Genomic DNA, 9,332 nt, shown 5'->3' with positions numbered 1-9,332 from the left:
TTTGCTTTCTTTCTCCTATCTGATTTCTCTGGCTAAAGTTTTGAGTACTACATTGAACACAAGTGGTGACAGTGGACATTCTTCTCATGTTCTTATTTTTAGAGGGAAGGCTTTCAGTTTTCCCCGTTTAGGTTGATGCTGGCAGTGGTTTTGTCCTAAATGGCTTTTATCAGATTGAAATAAAGTTTTTTATACCTACTTTCTTCAGGGATTTTATTATGAATGAAAGTTGCCTTTTGTTAAAAATTTTATCTGAATCTATATAGATTATCATGTGATTTTTGTCATATGGTTTGTGTTGAGAAGTCCATGGGTGTCAAGTGGGTTTACCTTTATATGTGACTTACTGCTTTTATCTAATAGCTTTTAAGGTTTTGTCCATCAGTGGGAATTCTGAGATGTTGACAATGATGTATTATGGAGAAGTTCTTTTCTGGTCATGCTATTTGGGGTTCTTTATGCATCATTTACCTGTATACTAAATTCTTCCCTCATCCTTGGTACATGGTCCGCTAGCGTTTCTGTAAATAGGTTTTTATGCCATTTGTGCTGTCTTTTGATTTTTACCCAGTTCCAATTAATCTTAGGTTAGTCTTCTTTGTGTCCTCTGACAGCTGCTGAATCCATTTCCCATGGTGCTTTGCGGACATCGGCCCTGTCTTCCAGTTCTTATGTCCTCCTCACATTGGTCACTGCTGCCTGGAGAACTTTTTTGTCTCCTGGATTTTTGTTTGGTATCTTTTCACAGACTACAGTTACTTGCTAAACTGGTCATTCCTGTTTTATATCATTTTGTTAAGTTCATCTAGCTTTTTATTAGTATCTTTAAAGCTCACTAATTGTTTTGTTTATTAAGCCCATATTCTCTGTAGTTGTATCATCTTTAAACTTGCCAAATACCTTATCAGTTTCTTTTTTCTTTTATTAACTTCATATAATTCAGTTGGTTTGGATTTTGATTCCTTCCCCATTAATGCCCCATGTCTCAACTTTGGGGGAGTTGGGAGTTTTTGGAGGCATTTTGCTGCTTCCTTTTTCTCATGATTTTGTTGTACTTTGGTGCTGAGGGTTGAATGTCAACTAAAGTGGAGTGATTTTGTTGCTAGTATAGAGATCTCTAGGTAGCGTGTGCTCCCCAGTGATTCACCCTGACATGCCAAACTATAGTCCTTTACCTCTGTCCCACACCCAACCACTTCTGTTAACTTGGGGAGGAAAGGGTATGATGTAGTTGACTTTTCACCCAGTCCTCCAGAAATGAACAATATTAGTGTTGATGTAACAGAGACAAACCAAATACTGAACATAGTAAATATGTACATCATGTGACCACTGTACCACCATTCACAATGGAAAAGTATTAGCTTATAATAGCATAGAGTCAACAAAATATCTGGAAATTAATCAACCTTAATGATAGTACTAACAAAAATGGAGGTGGGATGAAATGAAAGAAGTCAAATTAAAAAGTAAAGAAAAGGAAACTGAAGAGTGAAAGGTATGATAAAAATACAAGTAAGCAGTAGAAAAGAAAATTAATACAAATAGATAAATGAACAAAAATAAAAAGATAAAGGAATAAAGTGAAAAGCAAAAGAAAAGGAAATAGAAAATGCCCTACCCCCGCTAAAAAAACAAACAAACAAACAAAAACAAACAAACAAACAAACAAAAAAAAAACAAAGAAAAAGAGATATGAGTCCAAAAAAGTTTCCTTTTGTCTGAACAGAAGGCTTCCTTTCAGGGCTGGCTATTTTCGCAGTTTACCAGGTATGGGGGAAGAATACTGAATCATTACTAAGTTCACTTTTCTTCTACACTCACTTTTTTGGTGGTGATTTTTTCTGCTGGATATTGCCAGTCAGGGAGGTCTGTGCTAGGGCTGTATCCACTCCAGCTGCTTATAGTTTCTCTGTCCCTTTGAGCACACCAAATCACTGCTTTCTTCTAGCTCCTTGTGGGCTTGGGAGTGTTTGCTCTGGCTTCAGAGCTCCTCTGTTCATACACCCCAGGACATGGCAACTGTTCAATTCCTCCTAACTTCAGAGGACCGTGTTGTACAAAGTTGTTAAAAACTCCCAATTGTTTCAGCATCATATACTCTCCAAAAGCCCCAGAAGTTGACAGAGAAAAAAAATAACTCCTTACTTGTAAATTGTACATCAGAGACAAGCCATCAAGAAATTGAGCTGAAAGCCTCTATACTCTCATATAGATTAGAAAGCAATTTCCTTCAAATAATGATTAGATCATTCACTTAGCAGTTCTACTTCAATATCTTGTTTTAGAAGACTTACGCTATTATCTTGGTAAGTGGAAAAGCAACAAATGGAATTACTGAAAGTAAAAGACACATTTTTACCTTAGGTTCATTCCTAATGTAAAAGTCAGTGTTGCAGTCATGGATTTTGCAAGGAGAACAATTTAATAAAGGATACTTACTTGTAAGATTATTTTATAATACCCACATAGTAGTCAAATGCGAAAAGAGTGCAGGAAATCTGTCCACGCAGTAAAGACCAAATAATCTATCTGAGGGCCTGGATTCTGCGGTGATGTCCTGTATTAGTCTAACTAAAGACCTAGAGTCCATAACAATGCACCTGATGAGTTCAACTGGAGGCCATGTGTCCTAGACAAAGTCTCCTGCAGGCCTGTTTCACAGATCTGCACTGGGAAAGCCCAAAAGTCAGTGACACAGACTGAGAGGTCTGCACTGGAGCCAGGAAGTGGTGCTCAAACTAAGAACCAGAGCTCCCCTGAAAAGTCCCACAGCCATCCTTAGCAGTAGTAAGGTTCTGAGCTCCTCTGATAAGAGCCGAGTTCCTATCAGGAAAGTCAATGCAACAAGCTTCCTGAGGAATCTGAGCAGTGCAGCATCTTCCCCTCTAGAACCAGGAAGCAGTGTTCGAAGTGAATACCAGAGCTCCCCGAAAGTGAACCACACCATTCTCATTGACAGTAAGATCATGAGCTCCTACAGTGAAGAGCACAGCCAAATTCATCAAAAAAGCCATCCTGACAAGCTCCTCCAAGAAAACAGTTCCCTTACAGCTTCTCAACCACTTCCATACTTCTTCCTCCCCTGTTCTCTTACTCTGCCAACAACAATCCTTAGGTAGGCCTTCCACACCCAGCATCACGCTGGTTCAGTTCATCTGGGTGTTACAAGTGAACCATCAGTTCTCAATCAACCACAGTCAGTATCTTATCAAAAGAGTCATCAAGTCGTGGTTACTACAGTTGTTTTGCATCAAGTTAGAAGGAAAAAAATAAATGCTGGATAAAGCAGGCAGCATGGCCCAAGCCTTTCAGTTTTCAGAGGAGTAGCACAAAGTGTGCGCATCTACCATCATAGCCACCCCATATAGAGCCAGCCTGGGGGGACAGGCATACAGGCCTGTGAGAGCTTGAGCCCAGGGGGAGTAGCAGAGCTTATGCTGATGTAGAAGTTCTCCTTCTCCCAAAGAGCACTCAGGCAATACAAAACACAAAATTTATGCTTCCAATCTGTTCATTCTACAACCTTGGACCTCCCATATCTCGGATTAAATAGTACACGGATCTTTTGATTTTAACAATATGCAGATGTACACAACAAATATTACATCCTGTGACCCTCACCACAGCAGAGCCCATGTTCTTCTCAGCTATTTAATCCTTACACCCTATGGAGAGATCATATTATTTAAAAGTGGACTGACATACATTTGATTTCATCCAATTTCTGTCTTCATTGATGAGAAAAAGCACCCTTTGCCCCACTTGACAAAGTTTCATTATTCATCTACTATCTACTAGCACAGGGTGAAGTTGTAGCACACATCTGTGTGTAAGTCAGTTCTAAGTGGTGCCCACTGTGCAATCTGGGAGTGCAGAAAGACAAGTAGGATGAATGTAGAGTGCTAAGTGCTCTAGAGTAGCTCAAAGTTCTTCAAACACCACAAAGATGAATGGATGTGAGGTGTGGGGCATCAGGGTGGCCATAATGAGAAGGGAGAGGATGAGGAGGAGAAAGCCTCAGGGAGAGCAGCAAATGTTCAAAGTTGGAAATGACAGACCTGTGGGAACAAGTGGCTCCTTGACTGACACATGGTTGGAGGATAAAGATCGAGTTGAGTTTTTTCAAGGAAGGAAGCTTTGATGGCATTTGGATTTGAAACTTGTGGAAAGCAATTTGATTTAACTTAAGCTCATGTGAACATGGAGGGTGCAATCAGAGAAAGCTATATTAAATCCCAGAAGCTGCAGTAGGTTTTTACAGTGCTTACTACACAGGAATTGAGCTTTGGGCAGGACAGAGCTCAGACACAGAGAATATGATTATATTTATTTTTTAATAAAAATTAAAATTAGTGATAAATTTATGTGATTTTATTGCAAGTTCCTTATCTCTGAAGTGATTAATAATATGTACAGTTTTACTACCTTCTTCACTAGACTAATTTTATTTTCAAAAATTATCTAAAATCTGTTTTTTTTCTAAATTGTTATATTTTTAGATAAAGATAGGCTTTGTAATAAAATTTTATGTGTGCTATTTATACTTAATGTTAAGAAAAGTAAGTCTCCAATAAGCATTACTGAGCTTCTGGTGTAATTCTTGGCACTGGGGATACAGCAGTGACCAAAACACATGCAGCACTTGCTGTCATGAAGGTTATGTTCTTGCTGAGATGCAGGTTACATGCCAGCCAAGGAACAAATGTATAAGTAGTATCTTGAGTGGAATTACTGCTAGAAAGGAAAATAAGGCAAGGGGAGAAAGTAGCGAGAACTAGAGGCTCTATTTGTAGGAAGATCAGGGAACATTCAGCACAGTGGCTTAGTAGAGAGTGGTAGTGACAGATGCATGTATTCTTGACATATTTTGAATGTAGAGCCTATAGATTTATGGAGGATTGAAAGAGGCCAAATAGAGAGATAACTCTTGGACTGGAACAAGAAAGTAATGCTGCTTTGTCTTAATTTCCTGTTACTATAAAGAAAATACCAGAGATAATCAAACTATGAAGAGAAAGTTGCTCACAGATGCACAGGATCCAGTCTATGATCAGGCTTCTAAATGGGGATAGAGGGGGATAGATGGCAGTTGAGGAGGGTCCATGGCAGAACAGTACTGCTTATATTATGACCAGGAACTGACAGAGAGGAAGAAGAAGGACTGGTGCCCACAAGCCTAATATTTTTAGGGAGCATATCCGTAATAATATAAAGATCTCCCACCAAGCCCCATTACTTAGCAATTCTACCACCTCCCAGTAGTGCATTCTTAGACACTTTAATACATGGGCCTTCATCCACACCATAGCTGACATGGAGTAGGAGACATAGGGTGGGGATGAGTGTTGAGTGTGACATTGGATCAGACTAGAAAACAATGATTATAAGAGTTGGAATGATGGGGATGTCTCGTGATTCTGGGTTGCTTGTGGTGATGAAGTGACTAGGGGTGTCATGCATAACAGGATATTGCCCCTGGTGGTCTCCACTGCAGGCTGCTTGGTGACAGTGGAGGATGAGGGCAAAACCAGAGCAAGCCATGTTCTACAGTACTTTCTGGAGAATGTGCCACTACTCCTTTGTGTAGAGCTGCAAGCAAATATGTCCCACTGGCCCCTATCTACATACTTAACTTTGAAATGCTCACACAGCTCATCATTCCACGGTGGGCAGAGTGATTTATTCATGAAGACATAAAATAATGAGCACGGAAGTGCTATTTAAGCATTTTAAGATTTTCCAATGAGACCATATACTAAGACTTCACTGTGTTCCGGAGCTGCTTCTTCCAGTTCATTTCCAGAAAATAAGTTCTTAGTTTTCTTTCTTGTCAAATGGACTCTTTATGACTAATTCTGTATCTTCCACTAGGAGACCAAGGTAATGATACTGTTATTACAAGCAGTGTCATGACCTGAGTGTCAGAAACCTGTTTCTATCAAAGCAACATGATCTTCTTGGCCCAGCAGTTCAATAATATCTGTTCAATACTGGCTCCATCACAACTCATGGCACACCAACGAGGAATGCTGGCTCCTGGTGGCCTTCATGGTGCTTCACCAACAATGAACGGAGATGCAAGCCTTAATCAGAAGCTATGGAAAAAAGAATGATAATTTTCTTTGTGGTAATGTTCAATTCATTGTTCTGGATTTTGTAATGCAAATATAGAAAAACACATCTTGTATGTATCTTCTTGAGCTCTTTAGACCACAATCTATGAAGTCTTAGAATGTGGTCTCTTTTGGTGTTGGCTATACCCTGCCCTTATCCAGATGATACTGAGAAGAGGTCAGTGACCTATAGGCAGAGGAACCAGAATAATTCTATTGAGCAATTCAGGGAATCTCCTTCCTCCTGCACAGCTTCTGGAAAAGCTGAAAGACTATGCAATCATGTTATCAATTTCATGCATTAGAGGTCCTCAGTGAGAAGGACTGAGATGGTAGAAAAAAAATTCCAAAGTCCTTGGTAAGACAGGTGTAGTGACACTATGAGCTGTGTTTCTAGATAGGAAGGGTGGAGTGGAGTCTCTAGAGTCTGAGGGGTGATCATGTGTGCTACCAATAGACGGGGTACCGGAGGACGAATGGTTAATGTACAAGAAAGCAGCACTGTGGTCAGAACATAAAGTGTGTGGCAAGATCTGTCCATGAAGTCACATGGACAGCTTGCACCCATGGCTTCAGCACTGGCTCCTCATTATCCCAGAGCCTTGAACTTGCCCCCTATCCAACTTGAATGACATACCCCCAATCATCAAACCAATATCAGTCTGGAGGATTAATATTGAATCAAACACTGTCTGGTCAATGACAGTGACCACTCACCTGTCTGCTCTTCTGGGATAGACCAGGAAGTAGTAGCAGGATATCACAGGAGCAAGCAAGAGATCGAGAACATAGAGTACCTGGTCAACCCAGAGCAGGAGTTTTTAAAGGGAGTTAGGCAGCAGATGAAGAGAGAAGCAAAGTTGAGACATTGTTCTAGTAATTGGGGCTCAGGAACTTCATCTGGGTGATAGCCAAGTGTGCCCTTTTTTGTCTCTCCCCAGTTTGTCCTTTGCTGGATTGTACTCTCTGGCACTATAGTTAAGAATATATATATATATATATATATATATTTGTACTTATCCTCCAAATTCAGTAGTCATCAACTCAAAACATTACTTATTCCTGAGTTATAGACTATATCTTCTCATATTCTAAGCACAGAGAAAGTATATTAGCAAGGTATCTAGTTACACAAAGTTCTTTTAAGTCCAAGTGATTTGCATTTCATTTCTTTTCAATTATCACTTTAAAAGGAAATTTGTGAGATCCAGCCCTAGCCCAGGCCCGGTGAGTATGTGGGAGAGCTTCTGGCTACTCTGCACCTGGGACCTGTCTGGTCCAGGCCCAGGTGCAGCATGGGTGAGAACCTCTTCCACCCCCTTGGGAACACCCAACCACTTCACAGTCTCCCGCCACGCCCGCCCAATGAATGAGAACTTCTTCCACATTTTCGGGACCCCCAGATCCAGCCCTAGCCCAGGCACAATGAGTGTGTGGGAGAGCTTCCTCTCTCCCCTATGCCGCCTTATCCTCTTCAGGTTTACCTCAGACCTAGCATACAGGCCTGGGGTGAAACTCTGCAGTTGCAGTCCCTGCAGAGAGAGTAGGGGAAAGAACCATCCAGATAGTACAGGAGCAGAACATCTTGCCAGAGGGGCACAACAGGTTCACTCCCAAGGACTGCATCAGGAAGGAGCTGAACACAGCAGATAGATCCAACCAAGGCAAGCTGGATAAATTTAAACTTTGTAGATCTGCACCTGAATTTCAGTAGGTGCTAAGGTTATAACTGCACCAAAGCTCTACAACAAAGGTCAGAAGGCAGTGCAATACAAAATGACAACAAGAAGGAGTAAAACAGAATCTCAGACACCAAGCCCACCCATAACAAGTGCAGAGGACATGGACAAAGAACAAATTGGGAATCACACAGCTGAAATCAATGAATCAACAGCTTCTGAAAAAAGGAAACAACTGCAGAAAGGTATAGAGGAACTCAGATCAGAAATAAAAAAAAGAAATCCCTGAATTAATATCATCTGCACTAAAGAATCAAATGCAGAAACATATGGAGGAAACCCAATGCCCACCCAGAACAAGTGAGGAGGACACTAGCTTGGCTCAAATATATGAATTAATAGCGTTGGAAGTAAGTAAGCAACAGCAGAAAGGTATAGAGGAACTCAAAGCAGAAATAATTTCTGAAATAAAGATAGAATTCTCTGAACTCATAGCATCTGAAGTAAAGAATCAAATACAGAAACATAGGGAGGAAACCCAATCTGAAAAAAAACTGCAGTAAGAGAATTAATAATTGCTTCTAAAGAAGACAATGATAAAAAAAGAGGAGATTAGAAAAATGATGGATTCCTTGAATGAGCAACACAGGAAAGAAATAGATGGCATGAAGCAGAATCAAAGAGATAGCGAGGAATCTCAATCACAAGTTTGCAAAACCATTTAAGTGAAATTGAAGACAGAGTTTCAGATCTTGCAGACGCTGGTGCAGCGAGAAAAGGTAAGAAAAGATCTCTTAAAAACAACTTGTATCCAGGAAAAAATAATTCATCATTTACAAGACAATGCAAAGATGAACAGTGTGAGACTAATAGGCATCAATGAGAAAGAAGGAGTGAATAAAAATGACATTAAAAAATATGGGCAGAAGTAATAGCAGAAAACTTTCCAAATATGAGGAAACAATCTGACATTCAGGTAACCAAAAATACAGAACGTCAAGTAACCTCAACACAATTAAAAACACATCGAGACGTATAATAGTGAAGATCCCAGAAATTCAGCTCAAGAATAATATACTGAAAACTCCTAGAGAAAAGAAGCAGATCACATTCCAAGGAAAATCCATCAGAATTATGGCCGACTTCTCTTCACAAACCATGAAGGCAAGAAGAGCATGGATCAGAGTACTTCAAGTCCTCTATGAAAACAAATTCCAGCCCAGACTCCTATACCCTGCAAAACTTTCTTTCAAGTTTGATGGAGAAGTGAAGTTCTTTCATGAAAAAGAACAACTAAAGAATTTCATGATGACAAAGCCAACCCTACACAGGATCCTGAAAGATGTTCAGGAGAGAGATCAAAATGATCAGAACTCCACGAATGAGATCAGAAGCAACCAACAAAATAAGGCAAACAATTAAACACAGGAGAGGGGCTGGAGAGATGGCTCAGTGGTCTAAAGCACCTACTTAGAACAAGTTCAGCGAAGCACAGGGACCACGGTTCAATCCCCCAGCACCACATGCCAGCCAGCCC

The sequence above is a fragment of the Octodon degus genome, unplaced genomic scaffold, assembly GCF_000260255.1.
Source record: "Octodon degus isolate 3935 unplaced genomic scaffold, OctDeg1.0 scaffold00068, whole genome shotgun sequence".
In the NCBI taxonomy this organism is placed as follows: domain Eukaryota; kingdom Metazoa; phylum Chordata; class Mammalia; order Rodentia; family Octodontidae; genus Octodon; species Octodon degus.
Note: the sequence above shows the minus strand (reverse complement) of the source record.